Below are 26,186 nucleotides of genomic sequence, written 5' to 3'. Positions count from 1 at the left end.
GTGCAAGCCCGATGCGTATGAGACCCGCACACGCCTTCACCACCCTGAAATGGCGTCACAGGCAGTGTTGCTGGTTGGTTGCTGTTGCCGATAGCCTCTTTGGTCGATAGATCCATCAGTCGGTCGCCATCAGTGTCTTCTGTCGCCCACACTGACCTTTAAAGATGGTGAAAGAGGGATGGGTGCAATGGATAAAACTCCTGGTCAAAGGGTGTATTATTCTTTCAAGTTTCTCTTCTTTCTCTCCAATATGTTGAGCAGTAAGGAGAGAGTCCAAAAGTGGGAGTAAAGCTTTATTTGGAATCTTGAAACACACCCGTGACAGGAGAAGGGCTGGCGGCATTCAGCATCAAACAGCAGCTGACTGACATAACATTGCTGGAGAGACTCCCCAGGCTGTCATTCCATTGCAGAATGTGGAATGAGCATGAAGTTCATGAACACGTAGAACTAAACACATAGGAGCAGATTTACAAGCCCCTTGCGCCACTTTTGCATCACTTTTAACATAGGAAAAGTGACGCATAAGTGGCGCACGGGGCTTGTAAATCTGCCCCATACAGTTTACAACACACTACCCAGGGATTTCACTCCATCATCAGGGAACCCAGCAGGCTCATCTCCGACCCCCTGTTCGTGAATCACCCGGTAAACACCCTTTACAACGCAACTGTTACAACGCAACTTTTACGAATTGCGCTGGGGGGGGCGCTCTAGGATAGGGAATAGTTTCCAACACCTTCCCTACTATCCACGGGGACTGGAGTTGGAATAGTAAATTAAACTATTCACTATCCAGCGCCCCCCAACGCAAATCGTTGTAAAAGTTGTGTTGTAAAACTTGCGTCGTAAAGGCATGCGTTGTAATACTATGCGTTGTAATGTAATACATCCGAATCACCCACACACAGGTGAGTTCCGGTTCGCATAGAGTGATCACAGCTCGCACTCTGTGCTCATTCAACACCTGCCTGCTGCCAGAGTAAATACACACTTCCCATCCGTGTTTCCCATCGAGTGAAGGGTCCACTGGGGAGGGTCGAGCAGAGAGTTTCACAGTGGATGCCGGTAGACATCTCCCTCTCGAAGACAACAGCCAAAAAGGCTGGCCTGGCTCAGCCTGGTTGGAGAACGGAAGTCCCTCTGAAACAGGGGCTGCCCTTTGTGTACCCTGCAAATATCACAGGCACAATCCTGCCTCTCACCCATTACATGGGAGGACCCAGCGAACAGGTGATTGTTTTGTAGACTGTGGTGAAAAAATCTAACGGGCATTTTATCAAGAACGGTGTTAAAATGATCACCGCTTTAGCGGCAGGAAACTGCAGCTAAAGCGGCGATAATGGGCTTGATAATATGCCCTTTTGAATTCCCATAGAAGCCCAGGTTCTGGTGTGAACATGGGCTTCGATGGGAATTCTCTAGGTCATATTATCAAGCCCATTATCGCTGCTTTGGCGGCAGTTTCCTGCCGCTAAAACAGCGATAATTTTAACACCGTTCTTGATAATATGCCCCTAAATTGTTCAGAGATATGCCATAGTGGATTGTAAGGAAGGGGTGCACACCCTCCAGAGCAATGCAGGGGGCATTTCAAGCCCACCACCCCATCTCACACAGACACCAGCGATGGATGCAGGCCGGGCAGAGTGCACGGTCCAGAGCAGAGTCCCATGTCTTCATTGACCCTGCTTCGCTGCCCCCTGTAGTCCCAGCTCTTTTTCAGGGAGCCCCATACCTCGAAAAAGAGCAGTTTACGGTTGCTCTGGTAATGTACGTTAGCCTAGCACACTGATCCATAGAGAGTTAAAGCACCAACGTGAAAATGGCGTTAGTGTGCCCCACGGTGCTACAGACCAATACCAGGTAAACTGAATGATGACATTGAAAATCTCATCAGTGATTCACGGCAGCGCCATGAGTACTTCTGAGATGCTAGTGTAGCACCCCAGCCAGTGATCTTCTTGCTGCAGGGTAAAAGGGCTTTTCTTCCAGGAAGGAGACTCCACCTCCCAGCAAGACACTCCCCCATGGCTAAAAGGGCCAAGCAATTGTCCCCTTCCCTCAGCTGTATTCCCTCGTTAGTTAGCATAATGATCACACCAATCAAGGAGCAAGGAGCATGCTACCTGGCGATGAGCAAAGGAAGCCACCAATCTACAGGCTGGACCTGCTCATCATCAGTAACAACAAGTCATGCTGGGACCAGACAACACGATCATGACTGTGGCGGCACCTGGACTGCCGGAGACCTAAGGACCTGGCTGTTAGACTTCACTGAGGCGTCGCCTCCAAGGCTCAGATTAATATGGTGTGATGTCTCTGCGTCCTGTGCCATGTCATCTCCTCTCACCTCACCTCATCTCCTCTCACCTCACCTCATCTCCTCTCACCTCACCTCATCTCCTCTCACCTCACCTCATTCCACCTCACTTCACTTCATCTCACCTCATCTCAGCTCACCTCATCCCATCCCATCCCACCTCATCCCATCTCGCCTCACCTCACCTCATCTCACCTCATCTCATCTCGCCTCACCTCACCTCATCTCACCTCACCTCATCTCACCTCACCTCACCTCACCTCACCTCACCTCACCTCATCTCACCTCACCTCACCTCACCTCACCTCACCTCATCTCACCTCACCTCATCCCATCCCATCCCACCTCATCCCATCTCGCCTCACCTCACCTCATCTCACCTCACCTCACCTCACCTCATCCCATCCCATCCCACCTCATCCCATCTCACCTCATCTCACCTCATCTCACCTCATCTCATCTCACCTCATCTCACCTCATCTCACCTCATCTCATCTCACCTCACCTCACCTCATCTCACCTCACCTCATCTCACCTCACCTCACCTCATCTCACCTCACCTCATCCCATCCCATCCCACCTCATCCCATCTCACCTCATCTCACCTCATCTCACCTCATCTCATCTCACCTCATCTCACCTCATCTCACCTCATCTCATCTCACCTCATCCCATCCCATCCCACCTCACCTCACTTCACCTCACCTCATCTCATCCCACCTCACTTCACTTCACCTGATCTCACCTCATCTCATCTCAGCTCACCTCATCCCATCCCATCCCACCTCATCCCACCTCACCTCATCTCACCTCATCTCATCTCCTCTCACCTCACCTCATCTCCTCTCACCTCACCTCATTCCACCTCACTTCACTTCATCTCACCTCATCTCAGCTCACCTCATCCCATCCCATCCCACCTCATCTCATCTCACCTCACCTCACCTCACCTCACCTCACCTCACCTCACCTCATCTCACCTCACCTCACCTCACCTCACCTCACCTCACCTCATCTCACCTCACCTCATCCCATCCCATCCCACCTCATCCCATCTCACCTCATCTCACCTCATCTCATCTCACCTCATCTCACCTCATCTCACCTCACCTCATCTCACCTCACCTCATCTCACCTCACCTCATCTCACCTCACCTCATCCCATCCCATCCCACCTCACCTCATCTCACCTCACCTCATCCCATCCCATCCCACCTCATCCCATCTCACCTCATCTCACCTCACCTCATCTCATCTCACCTCATCTCATCTCACCTCACCTCATCTCACCTCACCTCATCCCATCTCACCTCACCTCATCTCACCTCACCTCATCTCATCTCACCTCATCTCACCTCATCTCACCTCACCTCATCTCACCTCACCTCATCCCACCTCATCCCATCTCACCTCATCTCACCTCATCTCACCTCATCTCATCTCACCTCACCTCATCCCATCCCACCTCATCCCATCTCACCTCATCTCACCTCACCTCATCTCACCTCATCTCATCTCACCTCATCTCATCTCACCTCACCTCATCTCATCTCATCTCACCTCATCTCATCTCACCTCACCTCATCTCACCTCACCTCATCTCACCTCACCTCATCCCACCTCATCCCATCTCACCTCATCTCACCTCATCTCACCTCATCTCATCTCACCTCATCTCATCTCACCTCACCTCATCTCATCTCATCTCACCTCATCTCACCTCATCTCATCTCACCTCATCCCACCTCATCCCATCTCACCTCATCTCACCTCATCTCACCTCATCTCATCTCACCTCATCTCACCTCATCTCACCTCATCTCATCTCACCTCATCTCATCTCACCTCACCTCATCTCACCTCACCTCATCTCATCTCACCTCATCTCACCTCATCTCACCTCATCTCATCTCACCTCACCTCATCTCACCTCACCTCATCTCACCTCACCTCATCCCACCTCATCCCATCTCACCTCATCTCACCTCATCTCACCTCATCTCATCTCACCTCACCTCATCTCACCTCACCTCATCTCACCTCACCTCATCCCACCTCATCCCATCTCACCTCACCTCATCTCACCTCACCTCATCTCATCTCACCTCATCTCACCTCATCTCACCTCATCTCATCTCACCTCACCTCATCTCACCTCACCTCATCTCACCTCACCTCATCCCACCTCATCCCATCTCACCTCATCTCACCTCATCTCACCTCATCTCATCTCACCTCACCTCATCCCATCCCATCCCACCTCATCCCATCTCACCTCATCTCACCTCATCTCACCTCATCTCACCTCATCTCACCTCATCCCATCCCATCCCACCTCATCCCATCCCACCTCATCCCATCCCACCTCATCTCACCTCACCTCACCTCACCTCATCTCACCTCATCTCATCTCACCTCACCTCATCTCACCTCACCTCATCCCATCCCATCCCACCTCATCCCATCTCGCCTCACCTCACCTCATCTCACCTCACCTCATCTCATCTCACCTCACCTCACCTCACCTCACCTCACCTCACCTCACCTCATCTCACCTCACCTCACCTCACCTCACCTCACCTCATCTCACCTCACCTCATCCCATCCCATCCCACCTCATCCCATCTCACCTCATCTCACCTCATCTCACCTCATCTCATCTCACCTCATCTCACCTCATCTCACCTCATCTCATCTCACCTCACCTCACCTCATCTCACCTCACCTCATCTCACCTCACCTCATCTCACCTCACCTCATCCCATCCCATCCCACCTCATCCCATCTCACCTCATCTCACCTCATCTCACCTCATCTCATCTCACCTCATCTCACCTCATCTCACCTCATCTCATCTCACCTCACCTCATCTCACCTCATCTCATCTCACCTCATCTCACCTCACCTCATCTCATCTCACCTCACCTCACCTCATCTCACCTCACCTCATCCCATCCCATCCCACCTCATCCCATCTCACCTCATCTCACCTCACCTCATCTCACCTCATCTCATCTCACCTCATCTCATCTCACCTCACCTCATCTCACCTCACCTCATCTCATCTCACCTCATCTCACCTCATCTCACCTCATCTCATCTCACCTCACCTCATCTCACCTCACCTCATCTCACCTCACCTCATCCCACCTCATCCCATCTCACCTCATCTCACCTCATCTCACCTCATCTCATCTCACCTCATCTCACCTCATCTCACCTCATCTCATCTCACCTCACCTCACCTCATCTCACCTCATCTCATCTCACCTCACCTCATCTCACCTCACCTCATCCCATCCCATCCCACCTCATCCCATCTCACCTCACCTCACCTCACCTCACCTAATCTCATCTCACCTCACCTCACCTCATCTCACCTCATCTCATCTCACCTCACCTCATCTCACCTCATCTCATCCCATCCCATCCCACCTCATCCCATCTCACCTCACCTCACCTCACCTAATCTCATCTCACCTCACCTCACCTCATCTCACCTCACCTAATCTCATCTCACCTCACCTCATCTCACCTCACCTCATCTCACCTCACCTAATCTCATCTCACCTCACCTCACCTCATCTCACCTCACCTAATCTCATCTCACCTCACCTCACCTCATCTCACCTCACCTCATCTCACCTCACTTCACCTCATCTCACCTCATCTCACCTCATCTCACCTCACCTCATCTCACCTCACCTAATCCCATCTCACCTCATCTCACCTCATCTCACCTCATCTCATCTCACCTCATCTCACCTCATCTCACCTCATCTCATCTCACCTCACCTCACCTCATCTCACCTCACCTCATCTCACCTCACCTCATCTCACCTCACCTCATCCCATCCCATCCCACCTCATCCCATCTCACCTCATCTCACCTCATCTCACCTCATCTCATCTCACCTCATCTCACCTCATCTCACCTCATCTCATCTCACCTCACCTCATCTCACCTCATCTCATCTCACCTCACCTCATCTCACCTCACCTCATCTCATCTCACCTCACCTCACCTCATCTCACCTCACCTCATCCCATCCCATCCCACCTCATCCCATCTCACCTCATCTCACCTCATCTCACCTCATCTCATCTCACCTCATCTCATCTCACCTCATCTCATCTCACCTCATCTCACCTCATCTCACCTCATCTCATCTCACCTCACCTCATCTCACCTCACCTCATCTCACCTCACCTCATCCCACCTCATCCCATCTCACCTCATCTCACCTCATCTCACCTCATCTCATCTCACCTCATCTCACCTCATCTCACCTCATCTCATCTCACCTCACCTCACCTCATCTCACCTCATCTCATCTCACCTCACCTCATCTCACCTCACCTCATCCCATCCCATCCCACCTCATCCCATCTCACCTCACCTCACCTCACCTCACCTAATCTCATCTCACCTCACCTCACCTCATCTCACCTCATCTCATCTCACCTCACCTCATCTCACCTCATCTCATCCCATCCCATCCCACCTCATCCCATCTCACCTCACCTCACCTCACCTAATCTCATCTCACCTCACCTCATCTCACCTCACTTCACCTCACCTCATCTCACCTCATCTCACCTCATCTCACCTCACCTCATCTCACCTCACCTCATCCCATCCCATCCACCTCATCCCATCTCACCTCACCTCACCTCACCTAATCTCATCTCACCTCACCTCACCTCATCTCACCTCACTTCACCTCACCTCACCTCACCTCACCTCATCTCACCTCACCTCATCTCACCTCACCTAATCTCATCTCACCTCACCTCACCTCATCTCACCTCACCTAATCTCATCTCACCTCACCTCATCTCACCTCACCTCATCTCACCTCACCTCACCTCACCTCACCTCACCTCATCTCACCTCATCTCACCTCATCTCACCTCACCTCATCTCATCTCACCTCATCTCACCTCACCTAATCTCATCTCACCTCACCTCACCTCATCTCACCTCACCTAATCTCATCTCACCTCACCTCACCTCATCTCACCTCACCTCATCTCACCTCACCTCACCTCATCTCACCTCACTTCACCTCATCTCACCTCATCTCACCTCATCTCACCTCACCTCATCTCACCTCACCTAATCTCATCTCACCTAATCTCACCTCATCTCACCTCATCTCACCTCATCTCACCTCACCTCATCTCACCTCACCTAATCTCATCTCACCTCACCTCATCTCATCTCACCTCATCTCACCTCACCTAATCTCATCTCACCTCATCTCACCTCATCTCACCTCATCTCACCTCACCTCATCTCACCTCACCTAATCTCACCTCACCTCATCTCACCTCATCTCACCTCATCTCACCTCACCTCACCTCACCTCATCTCACCTCACCTCATCTCACCTCACCTAATCTCATCTCACCTCACCTCACCTCATCTCACCTCACCTAATCTCATCTCACCTCACCTCATCTCACCTCACTCATCTCACCTCACCTAATCTCATCTCACCTCACCTCACCTCATCTCACCTCACCTAATCTCATCTCACCTCACCTCACCTCATCTCACCTCACCTCATCTCACCTCACCTCACCTCATCTCACCTCACTTCACCTCATCTCACCTCATCTCACCTCATCTCACCTCACCTCATCTCACCTCACCTAATCTCATCTCACCTAATCTCACCTCATCTCACCTCATCTCACCTCATCTCACCTCACCTCATCTCACCTCACCTAATCTCATCTCACCTCACCTCATCTCACCTCACCTCATCTCACCTCACCTAATCTCATCTCACCTCATCTCACCTCATCTCACCTCATCTCACCTCACCTCATCTCACCTCACCTAATCTCACCTCACCTCATCTCACCTCACTTCACCTCATCTCACCTCATCTCACCTCATCTCACCTCACCTCATCTCACCTCACCTAATCCATCTCACCTCATCTCACCTCATCTCACCTCATCTCATCTCACCTCATCTCACCTCATCTCACCTCATCTCATCTCACCTCACCTCACCTCATCTCACCTCACCTCATCTCACCTCACCTCATCTCACCTCACCTCATCCCATCCCATCCCACCTCATCCCATCTCACCTCATCTCACCTCATCTCACCTCATCTCATCTCACCTCATCTCACCTCATCTCACCTCATCTCATCTCACCTCACCTCATCTCACCTCATCTCATCTCACCTCACCTCATCTCACCTCACCTCATCTCATCTCACCTCACCTCACCTCATCTCACCTCACCTCATCCCATCCCATCCCACCTCATCCCATCTCACCTCATCTCACCTCATCTCACCTCATCTCATCTCACCTCATCTCATCTCACCTCATCTCATCTCACCTCATCTCACCTCATCTCACCTCATCTCATCTCACCTCACCTCATCTCACCTCACCTCATCTCACCTCACCTCATCCCACCTCATCCCATCTCACCTCATCTCACCTCATCTCACCTCATCTCATCTCACCTCATCTCACCTCATCTCACCTCATCTCATCTCACCTCACCTCACCTCATCTCACCTCATCTCATCTCACCTCACCTCATCTCACCTCACCTCATCCCATCCCATCCCACCTCATCCCATCTCACCTCACCTCACCTCACCTCACCTAATCTCATCTCACCTCACCTCACCTCATCTCACCTCATCTCATCTCACCTCACCTCATCTCACCTCATCTCATCCATCCATCCCACCTCATCCCATCTCACCTCACCTCACCTAATCTCATCTCACCTCACCTCATCTCACCTCACTTCACCTCACCTCATCTCACCTCATCTCACCTCATCTCACCTCACCTCATCTCACCTCACCTCATCCCATCCATCCCACCTCACCTCATCTCACCTCACCTCACCTCACCTCATCTCACCTCACTTCACCTCACCTCACCTCACCTCACCTCATCTCACCTCACCTCATCTCACCTCACCTAATCTCATCTCACCTCACCTCACCTCATCTCACCTCACCTAATCTCATCTCACCTCACCTCATCTCACCTCACCTCATCTCACCTCACCTAATCTCATCTCACCTCACCTCACCTCATCTCACCTCACCTAATCTCATCTCACCTCACCTCACCTCATCTCACCTCACCTAATCTCATCTCACCTCACCTCACCTCATCTCACCTCACCTCATCTCACCTCACCTCACCTCATCTCACCTCACTTCACCTCATCTCACCTCATCTCACCTCATCTCACCTCACCTCATCTCACCTCACCTAATCTCATCTCACCTAATCTCACCTCATCTCACCTCATCTCACCTCATCTCACCTCACCTCATCTCACCTCACCTAATCTCATCTCACCTCACCTCATCTCATCTCACCTCATCTCACCTCACCTAATCTCATCTCACCTCATCTCACCTCATCTCACCTCATCTCACCTCACCTCATCTCACCTCACCTAATCTCACCTCACCTCATCTCACCTCATCTCACCTCATCTCACCTCACCTCACCTCACCTCATCTCACCTCACCTCATCTCACCTCACCTAATCTCATCTCACCTCACCTCACCTCATCTCACCTCACCTAATCTCATCTCACCTCACCTCATCTCATCTCACCTCATCTCACCTCATCTCACCTCATCTCACCTCATCTCACCTCACCTCACCTCACCTCATCTCACCTCACCTCATCTCACCTCACCTAATCTCATCTCACCTCACCTCACCTCATCTCACCTCACCTCATCTCACCTCACCTAATCTCATCTCACCTCACCTCACCTCATCTCACCTCACCTAATCTCATCTCACCTCACCTCACCTCATCTCACCTCACCTCATCTCACCTCACCTCACCTCATCTCACCTCACTTCACCTCATCTCACCTCATCTCACCTCATCTCACCTCACCTCATCTCACCTCACCTAATCTCATCTCACCTAATCTCACCTCATCTCACCTCATCTCACCTCATCTCACCTCACCTCATCTCACCTCACCTAATCTCATCTCACCTCACCTCATCTCACCTCACCTCATCTCACCTCACCTAATCTCATCTCACCTCATCTCACCTCATCTCACCTCATCTCACCTCACCTCATCTCACCTCACCTCATCTCACCTCACCTCATCTCACCTCACCTAATCTCATCTCACCTCACCTCATCTCACCTCACCTCATCTCACCTCACCTAATCTCATCTCACCTCATCTCACCTCATCTCACCTCATCTCACCTCATCTGATCTCACCTCATCCCATCCGTCCACACCTCATCTCACCTTACCTCACCTCATCCCACCTCACTTCACCTCACTTCACCTCACTTCATCTCACCTCATCTCAGCTCACCTCATCCCATCCCACCTCATCTCACCTCACCTCATCTCATCTCATCTCATCTCATCCCACCTCACCTCATCTCACCTCACTTCATCTCACCTCATCTCACCTCACTTCATCTCACCTCATCTCATCTCACCTCACCTCATCTCAACTCACCTCATCTCATCTCATCCCACCTCACCTCATCTCACCTCATCTCATCTCATCCCACCTCACCTCATCTCAACTCACCTCACCTCACCTCATCTCAACTCACCTCATCTCATCTCATCCCACCTCACCTCATCTCATCTCACCTTACCCAACCTCATCCCACCTCACCTCACCTCATCTCAACTCACCTCAACTCACCTCACCTCATCTCATCTCATCCCACCTCACCTCATCTCACCTCATCTCATCTCATCCCACCTCACCTCATCTCATCTCACCTTACCCAACCTCATCCCACCTCACTTCACCTCACTTCATCTCACTTCATCTCAGCTCACCTCATCCCACCTCACCTCATCTCACCTCACCTCACCTCATCTCATCCCACCTCACCTCATCTCAACTCACCTCACCTCACCTCATCTCAACTCACCTCACCTCACCTCATCTCATCTCATCCCATCCCACCTCACTTCACCTCACTTCATCTCATCTCACCTTACCCAACCTCATCCCACCTCACCTCACTTCACCTCACTTCATCTCACTTCATCTCAGCTCACCTCATCCCACCTCACCTCATCTCATCTCACCTTACCCAACCTCACTTCATCTCACCTCACAACCCACCTCACCTCGTCTCCTCTCGACTCGCCTCGTCTTGTCTCATATCATCCTCCTGCATGTTCTCACACCCGGATTACTGTAATAATTTATACCTGGTCCTACTGCCTTGGCACCCACTAAGCTGCAATGTGCCACGCATTCTACCATTACCGAAATAGAATCTTTTCTGGTTGCGCACAAGCTTCGATTGAAATGCCTTTGTCTGGTGCATCAATCTTTGTGTGGATATGAGACTTTGAGTTTACCTGTTATCGAAGGTAGTAGGGACCTGGTGTATAAAGCCAAAAATAGCTGCAAAGCCTGCAGGGTTTGCGACTGCAAAGGCCTTTTTTAAATGTACTAAACTAATTTCACAATTTGGTAACTTGTTACCGAATCGGAAAATAGAGTTAGAAAGACATAATGAATCGTTATGTGGAAGGAGCACGTTTAGGGCATCCGTCCCAACTAGCAATCTGTTACAGTATGTGTTGGAAATTGATTTTTTTGGCAGGGTTACCCCAAGCATTTTGCCTTCCTCCTCCTGGTTTTCTGACCTTGTTTTTCTTGGCTTTAAGATTCTGGGAACTTTATCACTGCTAACCAGAGGTAAACTGCATATGCTCTGTACCCTAGGCAAGGTAACATTGGCTTCCACAATTGGTGAATTTTATTTACTAATACTTCCCTAGTAAAGTGCACTATATGTAACAAGGGCCTGTAAAATAAAGGCTACTAGTGAGCTTGTAGCACTGATTGTGCAACCAACTCAGTAGCCCTTTAAACATGTCTCAGGCTTGCCATCGAGGAATCCGTGTGTGCAGTTTTAAACTGCCATTTTGACCTGGCTAGTTAACCTACTTGCCATGATCAAACCTTACTTTTTATTACATTTAAGTCACCCCTAAGGTAAGCCCTAGGTAGCCCCATGAGCAGGGTGAGAGAGTGTTTAAAATGTAGGCAATGTACTTGTAGCTGTTACATGTCCTGATAGTGAAATACTCCTACATGTGTTTTTCACTACAGCAGGGCCTATTTCGCCAATAGATTAACATTCAGATTGCCTTAAATAACTTGTATTTTTCAATTAGGAACAGATAGAAATTTAGAGTTTGGTGTCTCTGGACTCATAATTTAAATTGAATACTTATGGTGAAGTTGGATTTTAAATTGTAAATCTGAAAATGCCCCGTTTAGAAAGTTGGGATTTTCTTACCTAACCTTTCTGTGCCTCTGCCTGTCTCTGAATACACATCTGGATTGGGTGACAGCTGGGCTTTGTTCATTCCCTTTCACACACATATCCTGATGGCCCATAGACAGGCTGATGGGTTTCCCCGAGCTAAAGTGAAATGGAGAAGCTGACACTTGCACCTGAATAGGGCTGTGCCTGTTCCCGCATAAACAGCTGCATACTGCCCTGTACTGCATTTGGGGCTAGGGATGCAAGGACAGGGAGCCTGTGAGGTTCAAAGGTCTCTTTAAAGCTGGCCTACTTCAAGTACTAAAATGGGTATAAGTACCAGGCCTCTGACACCATGTACTCAGTACACTTTTGGACCTAAGGCGACTCTGCCAAGAAGAGGAGCTTTGCTGCAGGAGGGACTGCAACGTTGCTGTCTGCTGTGCTGGCCTTCTGCATTCTGATTGGTGTGCTGCCAGGAGGGACTGCCACTTTGCTATCTGCTTTGCTGTGTTGGGCTTCCGACTGCTGCTCTTGCCTGCCACCACCACCACCTTTTGAATCCTAAGCAACTCCAAGGGCTTGCTGGCCTGCCTCCTGTTCAATAAGTCTCAGGATCATCATACATAGGCTTTCCTGTTTTCAGTTTCTATTTTTGGTCAATTCTGGTGGGGTTTTTTCAGTGTTTTCAAGTGAGTTCAATAACTTAACAAACAGTGGTTATCAGTGTTTACACATTTTCACACCATCTGGCGCTTATGGAATGTTTTGCTTTTCATTATTGCTTGCTTTCTGCACTGATAGTGCATGGTATATAGACAGTGTACATACAGTGTATATGAGGTCCAAGTACATGTTTACAAATCAAACGTATCCTAGTTCACCATACAATACTTCTTCTGTGAGTCTTTGGTCATGCACGCTCGCTCTTTCCTTCCCATGTAAACTTTTTTTCTGTGGAAAGGCCCTCTCAACATTGTTACTTGAGACAGGCAATGCCAAAACAGCCAGTACACAATTTGCTAACTCTGGCCACTGACATAGCTTTCCATACTAATACTGGTGCACTTGAAGATTGCGATTCTCTGGGCAGGTTCTACAACATTTGCATTGAATTGGGCGCGTATGACCTCAGAGTTATTGAAGCGGTCAAAAGTGAATTCCCCTTTATGGAAGGGATCAAGAACTTGTACAGAGCACTACAGTGAGGTTTCATTGACTTCAAATGCCATGGCTGGTGAAGGGACATTTCTATGCATTATTGCAAGTCATTTCTCATACATTGTAAAATAAAAGTTCCTGAATAGCTCTTCAATGTTGCTTTGCTTACCAAGTGGCAAGCACTCTAAAATGGAACATGTTGCAGTGCCAAAGTCACTAAAGGTGTAGCCGAGCCTACTCTCAAGATGTTTCACATCTACACCAATTATGCAGAACACTTGCCAGACAAGGGTATTTTCAGACTCTAGTCTTTTTTAAATTATGTCCACTACAGCAGTTGTTTTCCTGTAAAAATCTAAGAATGCAGTAGAGCATACTTTTACTCACATCACTATCAATATGCAACCAAAGATCCTCCCATTTCTTGCCGTTGGCATCATCACTCAGCAAAAATTCTGTTAACGGTTGCCACATGTATAATATATCATTCCAAGCCTCCTGGACTGAGAACCATCAGCTAAGTGACATAGTTGGTATGACTCTTTCTTTGATGCCACCCAAAGCACAAATTGAGAAATATTTGCGTTTTAGTTCCCGTGCATAACAAAACAGTGCACCAGAATGGACTAAAAAGTCAATAGCATTCTTCATTAACTCTGAAGATTGTAAAGACTTTCAGCAAATGATGTAACAAGTGGCACGGATCTCTTACAGGGAAGCACTTCTTCTCAGGTATCGATTTTGACAAGCTATCACACAACATTTTCGGATACGTAGCTGAATCACTGCAAATACAAACAATATCGCTCAAATCTTTGTTGAACTTGTAAAGAACCTTTGTGCAGCAGCACTGCGTTCCATGTTTTCCAAAAGGCTGTTGTCATGTTTTCACCACTATTCCAGATGCTTGGTGATAGCGCTCTTTTCACATACACTTGTCACTATACCTTGCATTGAATATTTAAAGCCTGAGTTGTTGGAAATTCACCTACTATCAATACTGACTCACTAGAAACTGAGAGCTGATGTATTAAGGGTGTTTACCCATTCTCTGTGGGTACATTTGATGGCACATATTATGAAAGATTCTTATGAAACCAGCCATTTTACCTATAAGTGAAAGAATCAAGCACAGCCAAAATATCAAATATGAATTTGATATTTCCTGATTCTCTACAGTTTATTAAATAATTAAACAAGACCTAAAACATGCGTTTAAATACTGCATCTCTAGACAAAAGACCACAAAACTGCAAAATCAAAAGTAAGAAGAAACAATATTTTAGTGGCATCCAACATCAAGCAGAATATTGTTAGCCTAGTCTTTATTGCTACTAGCTTGTATAACAAAGTTACATTATATTGGCCCCTTCAAGAAGAAATAAAATGACTATTTCACTTGTCTTTTCCTTTCTTTGAATGGCATTTATTTTGTGGCTGCAAATGTGTTTTTTCAGTGCTTATATAGTTACACTGGTGAGGGCTATTTTCCCTTCAGTGGGGTTTTATCAGTTATTCTAAGTTTAAACCTAAAACCCGACAGCCTAATCATACACTTCGCACCCCTGCCATGGGACTCTGCACCCCGTGAGTCAGGCAGCAGGACTTGACAAAGATTGGCCTGTGCCTGATCACCAATTAATTTTTGCTACGAGACCAACACTCCCCTTTGCCGAATGATCAAACACTCCATTTTGCCCAGGAATAGCGCTCCATACTAGACTTGTGCTGCACTCTTCCCAGACTGTGTGTGCCAGTTGGAACCATCACCATTTTTATGCCGCTGCTGCGCCTCTCAATGCAGCTCCTCAGTGAATGTGTTGCCCAGGTGACCAGGGGCGAGCCACAAACGCGAGTCTCGTCAGCCCAGCTCCACCCACAGGATCAGTGTGGGGTGCTCTACATCCGCAACTTACTTCCAGGACGCTACAAAGCATGACAATGCGGGCCCTGTTTCAGAGGCTCGCTGACACTTCCTCTGCTCGGCTCCTGTATCTGTATCTACACTTGGATTGCCCAACATTGACAGCCTCTCCTCGCAAGGTACTGTGCATGTTAGGACCTGTGCGGTCCCTGTAGTTGTACTGCATTCTCTTGCATTTGGCTGAGTTTGCTCCGTGCAATGGTCTCAAAGAACAGGTTGGAGACTTCCGTACTAGTGACTGTGGGGCCCTAATTGTCAGATATCTTGCAAGCGCATACCCGGCAATCCACTGCTTGGATCTTACACAGTGTATCCTGGTTGGGTGGCCGTAAACAACCTCTTAAACGTGAGTATTCTAAGCACTCGTATCTTTAAGCACTGTATTGACCTTCATAAATTTTAACGTGCATAACTTGAATAGTAGTTATTCGATTTTTGTTGTTTTGGTCTTGTGTTTTTCAGTAAAGAGTGCACTCTTTTCCTAATTTCAGAGTGAGGTCCGTTTGTGGTGTTTTCACTGGGTTCCTGTGTTTTAAGTGTTGAACAAATACTTTACACATCGCCTCTTATGTTAAGCCTGACTACTCTGTGCCATGCTACCAGATGTTGAGCACAGGTTAATCTAAGTGTGTGACTTACTTACCTATACTAGGATGGTGGTTCCTGATTGGACAGGGTGCCTACCGCTACCAACCAGAAATCCAATTTCTAACAGTACGTATCAACATTTTCCGACCGAAATCCAGCCACAAAACATTGAAAGTTTGCTGACTCCAGAGTTGGGGTGCTAACATATTCTTAAAAGGAAAGGGGTCTGCTAGAGATCCTTACTCTTTGGGCATGTAAAAAGAAAAGTTTACTAGGGGTGGCAGAATTATTGCACGTGCACGCATTCCAATCGGCGTGAGTACCCGGTTTCTTTCCGTGTCACATGGGGACCGAGCCTTTTGAATAAGTATTTGCATTGCTGCGTGTTATTGACTTCCTACTTGAGACTGAAAATGGACGCTTCTATCCCAATGCCGCTCATTGGAATGCACACCTGCTATTTTGCTAACTTTTGATTCCCAATCTGGGTCAATAATACACCTACCCCACTCTGCTCTGCCTATCATGATATAGTTCTAATGGGACACAAACGTTGCTAATATTTGATCACAGATCTTACTAACAATTGAGCCCTGATGAAGACAATGTCTAATATCTGACAAGACGAAACATGTTGGATAGGTTTTTTGAAGTAATGTGCCAATAACTACGATTTTTACACAAGGAACAGTCTTTCGGCCAATATTTTGCCACTGCTCACACTAATCTAAATGGACTAAAGGACTTCATACCAACTTAGGGGACTTATGTGTAGGGGCATATTTTCAGACAGGTGTTTGTTGTGTTGCACCCCCTAATACAATTATTTTCTGATAAATAGTGGGGTACAGGTGCTTTTAGTCAGGTATGGTGAGGTGTCTGCTGGATTTCATCAGGAATGTTTACATATATGCAGGCAAAACACGCACACACACTCTCTCCTCTGTTTTGAAAGTCCTCAAAATTGTTAGTTATTTTACAAAATATTGTGTTTTCCCTCACTTAGTTCACTTACCAATCCTAATTCCTCTTCCTTTGCACTGTCCCTTACACACCTCTAATGCACCCTGATTTTCCGATAATTTAATTTAACATTATATGCCAGCTTGATTGTTGGAAAGTCTGAAGCTCCACCCCTCCCCCCACACTATACTGATCAAGCTACGCTCCTGCTTATGAGTGGCTGTTCCCTCCAGTATCCCAGATCTAGTCATTCTCCACAAATAGGACACATTTGTAGGGGGGTGAAATCATTAATAAAGTACCCTAAAACAATGAAGGCCTTCAGTGACTAGAGATGCATCAGGCAGGCAGCCCTTATGGACATTGCAGTTACAATGTTTTGTGCCCATGGTGGCGGATGATGGCAGCCATCTTGTCTGGCGGCCATTACTGCACACCATGGCATATCATCGTGGCTTGTAGGGACCAATGACCGGGGTTAGGCATGGCTCTAACCCCTTCCATCACACTGTTATGGCATTCTTCTGAGACATGTTATTAGCCTTTTGATTGTGGCATCTGAGGGGGGGAACAAATCCAAAAAAAGAGGTCTGATACCAAAAGCAGAGGGAGTCTTGACACTTTGGCCTTGATTAAAAGTTGGGCAGAGTCAAGTTAACGTATATATTTGGATTCAATAATTTAGCTTTGCCTGATTATGACATGTTAGGTGTTGCCACACCAGGGGGCATATTTACATTAAAATGGCGCAGCTCGGTGCCGCAAGCCATTTTGCTGCGCCGAGCAAAATGCAGGGATACATCGTATTAGCAAGAAGATGGCGCAACCCTATGCTCACCCCTGTGCTGGCACTAAAAAAGCTGCCTAGCAACAATGCAGGCACCCTTGCCCCATGGGGCAAGGGTATCATGCGTTGCAGGGATAATTGTGTTTGTGCAGGAATGGGCACCTTCCTGCGCAAAAACAGTAATTATTGGCGTTTTGCTCCTTATATGTTTGCTGCGGAATGCAGCACATATAGAAAGAGCAAAAAGCGGGGAGAAATAGAGCTATTTCTCCTGGTTGAGCAACTTTACCGCCTCCCCTTGAAAGGCGTTAGTTTTTGGTGTTGCCTCAGATTCACAGATCCTTGTAAATCTGGAGCAGTGTCAAAAAGCTGTGGATGTTGCAGGGAACACCCACAGCAACACCCACTGCACGCCCCTTTGCCGTAGAAAACTGCATTGCAGAGGGCTGTATTTAGAAGGCTGTGTTAAGTCACGCAAAGTGGCTTAGATGCTGCCTTGTAAATATGGCCTTGCATAGAAAGCACCGGAGCATCAAAGCAGGTCACGCTCCGTTGGCGCTAGTGGCTTGTAAATATGCTCCCAAGTTTTACCAGGTGTGACTTTAGCTGCAGCCGCCAAGTCTCTTTCCCCATCTTAACATCCAGTGGGCGCAAACATACATTTACCTTCACCGGATCACTGAAATAATATCGACTACCAAAATATCGACTACCCAAAATATCGACGAGAAAATATCTACAACCAAAATATCGAGTTTGTATGTACAAACAGGTAAGTACAAAAATATCGAGTACAAAATATCGTTAACAAAAATATAGTTGTAAAAAATATCGACTTTAATAAAAACAATGTTTAATTACATTAATATAAAAAATTAATTACTAAAATATAATTAACAATACTTAAAATAACTTTTAATAATTAAATAATTAATGAAAGTAAAAAAAAAATATTTTTTTAATCATATTTCTTAAAACATATATATATATAGTAACAAAATTTAATTAAATAATAGCCAATATTATTAACGTACAAATACAAAAGAGTAAAAATTACTATTCCCACTGCAAAGAGTGCAACAGTGGATATATGACGTTACAACGCAACTTTTACAACGCACTACCATTACAACGTAAGTATTGGTAAGTATATAATAATTTTTTTTAATTTACATTATTTAAAATTATTTAAATATAATATAATTTAATTTAATTTCATAAAATTAAATTAATGTAAATTTAATTTTACTTTATTTTTACACTGTACCCCTGTACCCCAAAACTGACCCTGAACCCTAAAAAACCCTTTACCCAAAAACCCAAAACTGACCCTGAACCCTAAAAATACCCCTTTACCCAAAAACTAAAAACTGACCATGAACCCTAAAAATACCCCTTTACCCAAAAACTAAAAACTGACCCTGAACCCTAAAAATACCCCTTTACCCAAAAACCCAAAACTGACCCTGAACCCTAAAAATACCCCTTTACCCAAAAACTAAAAACTGACCCTGAACCCTAAAAATACCCCTTTACCCAAAAACTAAAAACTGACCCTGAACCCTTAAAATACCCCTTTACCCCAAAACTAAAAACTGACCCTGAACCCTAAAAATACCCCTTTACCCAAAAACTAAAAACTGACCCTGAACCCTAAAAATACCCCTTTACCCAAAAACTAAAAACTGACCCTGAACCCTTAAAATACCCCTTTACCCAAAAACTAAAAAATGACCCTGAACCCTAAAAATACCCCTTTACCCAAAAACTAAAAACTGACCCTGAACCCTTAAAATACCCCTTTACCCAAAAACTAAAAACTGACCCTGAACCCTAAAAATACCCCTTTACCCAAAAACTAAAAACTGACCCTGAACCCTAAAAATACCCCTTTACCCAAACACTAAAAACTGACCCTGAACCCTAAAAATACCCCTTTACCCAAAAACTAAAAACTGACCCTGAACCCTAAAAATACCCCTTTAATTTAACATAATTAGCAATTAATCAATTAAATTAAATTAATTACCAACTACATTTTAATTAATTTACAAATATTATTTAATTACCAATTAATTAAATATTACTACCAATTAATACATTTACATATTTAATAAATAATAATTAAATTACTTCCCACCCTATTCCCCTATAAACCCACAACCCGCTACAGGAAATACATTATTTTAATTTACATAATTAGCAATTAATCAATTAAATTAAATTAATTACCAATTAAATTTTAAATAATTAACATATAATATTTAATTACCAATTAATTAATTATTACTACCAATTAATAAAGTTACATATTTAATTAATTATAATTAAATTACTTCCCACCCCATTCCCCTATAAACCCACAACCCGCTACAGAATAAAATTACACAATAGTTTAAAAAAAATCATTAATTAAAAATAATTATAACATAAAATGACACTTTTCACACATATTATAACATAAACACACTATAAATAATTACATATTATATAAAAAAAGATATTTTTTACTTTCGATATTATTTACAGTCGATATTACTTCACTTACCTTAAAAACGATATTTTGGCTGTCGATATTCTGTCCTGTCGATATTTTCTCCAAACGATATTTAAAACTCGATATTTTGTCCATTCGATATTGTGGAGTCGATATTATGTCTGTGCACCACCTCCACCCACTTACCACCCGCTCAAAGACACGCGTCAGTAATTCCTCCCACACAGAGGTCATAAGCACCAGCAAGAATGTATCTCCATGACGGAGGATGGAGAGTAAAAGGTGTAGTAATTTTTAAGGCGTGTTTTGAAAGTAACTTCCCCCGCCAGATAGTATTGAGAGCGTGCAATATAGGGTTCACTAATGCAACGGACAACTGAGCAGGTCAGGAACCGCCTAACTCATCCTTCCCCAGCATCCCCTTTGTTCCCTATGGTAAAAGTTTTTTTTTTATTGACCTACAATGGAGAGTTGGAGCAGAGCAAAGGAGAACCTCAGGAGAGAAAAACAAAGTTGGGTGAGTGACACAGTCACCCATACACAGAACCACTGGAATTATGCATTGCGTGGCCACAGCCATTTGAGCTAAATTAAAGATATACCGCATTTGCCACATAATCCATCATCTGTTGCATAATCTCCAGACTTTAACAAAAAAAGTCTTTCTAGCTTAAATGGTTCAAAAGTTAGTAAAAATGCAGCAAAACATGTTGCCGAGCTGTGGAAGGCCCTTTGGTAGGTTGACTGGTCACCTTTCTGTAGCTTATTGCTATATTTGTGTGTTAAACTGGTACTAATGAGGAACAACTATGCCCAACTAGTGCTAACAAGTGTAACAATGACAACATAACAAAGTAATACCATCATAAAATGTGCCTCATAATGCCACATAATTTGGCATTTCTTGCCGCATAATTTACTGAACCCTGCTGCATGATTTGCCCCCCCATAATTCCAGGGGCCCTGCTCCTACACTAGCTCAGTGATGGATCAAGACATTTTCACACAGTCTTTTAATGTCTAAACCTTAACTTACACTATGGGCCTAATTGTGAGTCTGGCGACCGCCACATTCTGACCCTAGTGGCTGTGCCGGCGTGGGACAGCCGAGTCCGCCAGGAAACCGCCCTTCCCTGGTGGTTCCACAGCAGTCAAGAGGCAGGACCGCGGCAGCCCTGCCAAGCATATTACAACTTTCATCTCCTCCACTGATTTCCACGGAGGTCTTTCCTCCATGAAAAGAGTGACAGAGAAGAAACAAAGGGGGCCTGTTGCCTTGTGGATGCACACAGGGGGGCACAACATGTGCAACCAGTGTGCATGCACAACATTTCTAGCATGGTATGGACTTTTGAGTCCATGCCGTGTAGGAAATTCTTTTGACACTCCCATTGCAATGCCTATTTTATAGGCACCGCCATGGGAACAGCATAGGAAACACCTATGATTTGGTGGGTGATTCTCAAGCAGGTTTGGTGGTGCGGCGGTGGGGAGGTCCTGCCGCCGCACCGCCAAGCTCATAATTGGGCCCTTAGAGTTTGGTTCCCACACGCTCAGGTGCCAAGATATCTCCCTTCTTAGACCTTCCACACTTACCAAGGGAGGGGCCTGGACATTCAAAAGAGGGCAAAGAAAAATGCACCTTCAGAATAGAAGAAAATTAATCTCATCTCCGCAGTGCAGTGTCTGCCATGACACTCCGCCGATCAGTTGAACTTTTCATTCTTCAATCAGTTCCCTGTATCGAGGAACAGGAAGTGATGAAAGCATATTACAACAAACCAAAACAAGTGCCAGTACTGAACACTATTTGCCACTTATTGTATTACTGGTACCAATGCAAGTCTGTCACAGATTCCATGAACAATCAATTTCAGAACAACTTTTTTATTTTGAATCTTTAACCTATTTTTCAATAACTATATACACATACAAATAAATGATCCATGAAACCAATACTATGTATACAAAAACATTCCTTCACAATTGTACAACTTATCAAAAGACACCACAACCACTCAATTTTACTTTCATCCATACAACATTCATTCCTGATACATAACCACCTCAGCACTCTCACCAAGTTCGCCAGAGGGTTGAGCCTAATACATTGACAAATTTTTTAGAAAGGCAAAACCCAGAGGGGAACACAATGTACGCAGCCAAACAACAACAAATTTTGCCTCAAATTTGAATAAAGCAATGCACCAAACAATCCCCAGAGTTCACAAAGAATCATGTGCATTACAAACTCAAAACTTAATTTTTAGAAAAGTTTGTTTGACTAGACAATGCGCTAGGTAGGTCGACGCGTTTCGAACCCTTTTAAATCCCAGGGTTCTCCTCAGGACCATCACAATCTAAAAAAGAAAAAAGAGACACAAACTTTTACTACTCTGATCGTCAAATATACCACAACGATATGCACGCACCCCATTGGTGCAACGGTTTCTTATCTTACTTATAATTGAAAGGCTGTTCTACTTAAAGTCAATCCTTAGTGTGCAAATCAAAAGGAAATCAAAAAAAGAGAAAAAAATAAGAAACTCAGGAGGCAGAATTAGGAACCTCCCACCAGTGAGAACTAGGTCAGGATGTGCCAACCCAAAAATAGAAGAATGGGCTTACATTGTGGTGTAATCCAAAATCCTTGCGACTTCAGCAACAATAATGGAGTGAATCCAACGTGGGTGACTGTTGGACCCGGCCTCGTGGCATGGTTCGCCTCTGTCCCTCCACACCCTGTGAGCGTAGGACTGCACCCTGAGCCCCTGCGCAGCGTCCCCGTAAGAATAGCCTACACCCAACAGCCTGGTCGTCTCACCCCCGATGAGCCCGAACCCCCGTAAATCCACGACCAGGCCGCATGTCCCCGTCCCGCTCCCGACTCCGAGCGCCTAGACCTGGCCTGCCCCCCAAGGCCGGGCGCCATCTTCCCTTCCCGACATCCCTGTCTCCCTGGGCCTAGTGTGACCCCGGCCCCAGCGAAACCCAGACTCCAAAGGCGCGCCCGTCCTGGCTGGGGGGTAAAGCACTCCCCGAGTGAGATAAGCCAGAGAGTTTCGATGGCCCCTCCGGCCTCCCCTGAGAGACTGGTTTCAGTCACACCTTCGGGCCTCCCCTGGGGCCCCGTTTCGATCGCACCTCTGGCCTCCCAGAGGGCAGGCTCCAGACCTGCTGGGCGTCTGGGAATTCCCGGACCCATCTTTCTAAGGATCAAAGAGCCAACCGCCGGACCTCGCCAACGACCAGCCCCCAGGGCTTGAGACCTCCGCCTGCGAGTGTCCGGAGATCAAAGGGCAGAAGGACCATAACTGGGCCCGCCCGACATCTGGCGGGCAGTTGTATCTTGGACCTGAAGCCCTGCTGATCTGATCGCGGCTGACCCTAAGAAGACTCATCTTGGACCATCCGAGCCCTGCTGACGCTGTCGCGGCTCAAGCTGAACTTTGACCATCGGAGCCCTGCTGACGCTGTCGCGGCTCAAGCTAAACTGTAACCCTCGGAGCCCTGCTGACGCTGTCACGGCTCGTCCTCTTGTAACCACCGGAGCCCTGCTGACGCTGTCGCGGCTCGAGCGGAACTAAACCATCGGAGCCCTGCTGACGTTGTCGCGGCTCGACCTTTAAGACCATCCGAGCCCTGCTGACGCGGTCGCGGCTCCTCACGACCTTCTCCCGATCGAGCCCTGCTGACCTCGGCGCGGCTCGAGGAGTACTCTGGTCCGGCTGGACCATCGAGAGCACCATCACGACCGAGCCGACTCGGCGTGAGTGAAGCAGCCAGTACGACCATCATCCCGTACCCCCCGGCTCGAGGATTGAGGGCTGTGCGTAGGGTTCGCCTCGTACTGTACAAGAGACTAAAAGACTGTCCCGCTTCCCCCTTTCCGCATCCTCTACGATTTTGTGGTCCCTTGACCACTCTGTATATAAGAGTACTCCCTTCGTTATTTGTGTATATAAAGATCTTGTTACTTCAACTCAACGGTGTGGTGTCTGTTCGTAGTGTAGTGTGAGCTCAGTGGGTACGATCCTAGACCCGAAGTCCTCCCCGGTGGGGACCTCACGATAAGACTCGGCAAGTTCTGTGGGAGAGGTGGATCTTGGGGTGACCGGGTGAGCATAACCTGGCCCTCGGAGATCGCCCCTTCTAACATTGGTGGCAGCGTCGCGATAAGAACCCACGTCTAGGGATCGTACAGCACTGACACACTACCCGAACGAAGAACAACCATGAGCCTCACAAACGACGAGACCCCCTTCCAGATGGAGCGTCTGAAGGACTATTCGCACCGTGAGCTCAAGCAATTCTGCAAGGATCTCCATATCCCGTCAACGGGATTAAACACCAAAGAGGACTTTCAACAAGCACTAACCGCCTGGGTGGAGTCCGGAGCCCAACCTCCAGCTCCGACAGAAGCCGAGGGAGGGGGAGCCCCCCTGATCGCAACCAACGCCCTAGAGCGAGAAAGAACCGAGTCCCTGACGCGGACTCGCAGCACGGAGAGAGGTCTGTCTCTCGAAGAGATGACCGACCGAGAACGCGACCGGAGCCACGAGCTAGAACTAGCCCGTCTGAAAATGGAAGGAGAACTCAAGCCGGCCGAAAAGAAGCTAGCCATCGAGCAGCTGCGGCTGCAAGGAGAACTAGAGGAGAAGAAGCTCCAGCGAGAACATGACGGAAAGAAGCTCCAGCTGGAGCACGAGCGCAGTGTGCTGGAAATAGAACTAAAGGCCCGGAACGAAAACAACAAAACAGCAGCGACCCGAGAGGCCGTCCCCCCGGTGGAACCAAAGGTCCACATCCCCAAGGATGTGGTCAAAGAATATTATAAAAATGATGACATCCAGCAATGGTTCAAGGCCTACGAGGTCGCCATGACCTCGCACCGAGTTCCGCAGAAAGATTGGGGAGCCGGGCTGTGGGGGCGATTCCTGAGCGAGGGGAGAGACACCCTACTCGACCTACCGTCTGCCGAACAGACCTCCTACAGCCATATGAAGGACGCCCTCCTCACCCGGTACGGGCTTACCCCAGAAATGTACCGTCAACGCTTTAGAGATTGCAAGAAGATCCCCGACACCACATGGGTGGAATACGTCAACTTCTACACTCGAGCCCTAGAAGGGTGGATCAGGGGCAGCAAGGTATCCACTTTCGAGGGACTCATTGACCTCATTGCTTACGAACATTTGTCTCTGAACTGCTTTGTGGAGCTCCGACAGCACCTCCTGGGCAGCAAGCTGGCTGACCCCCGGAAGCTGGCTGTCGAAGCCGATCGCTGGGTGAGCACCAGGGTCCCCCGGGGGCCCGGGGGAGACGCTGGCCGAAATGAACAGGGATCTTCCCGCCAGAGGGGAGGGGGGAACCAGAATAGACAGAGGGGGTCCCAGGGAGGAGCTCCGCGCAGTCCCCCTAGAAGCCAGCCCCACTCCTCGCCTCCCGCAGCGCGCGCAGGGTTTCCCCCGGCCAAACCAGGGCCCCGAGTCAGCCAAGCCTGCTTCCATTGTCAGCAGCCAGGGCATTATGCCAATGACCCCCGATGCCCGATGTTCAAGAAGCCTGCCGCTGCAGGGCCCCCAGCGCGCCACATCACCTCAGTAGCCTTAGAAGAAGAGGAGGGAGTAGAGGAGTTCGAGG

Source organism: Lissotriton helveticus, chromosome 7 (assembly GCF_964261635.1).
Source record: "Lissotriton helveticus chromosome 7, aLisHel1.1, whole genome shotgun sequence".
NCBI classification, from domain to species: Eukaryota; Metazoa; Chordata; class Amphibia; order Caudata; family Salamandridae; genus Lissotriton; species Lissotriton helveticus.
Note: the sequence above shows the minus strand (reverse complement) of the source record.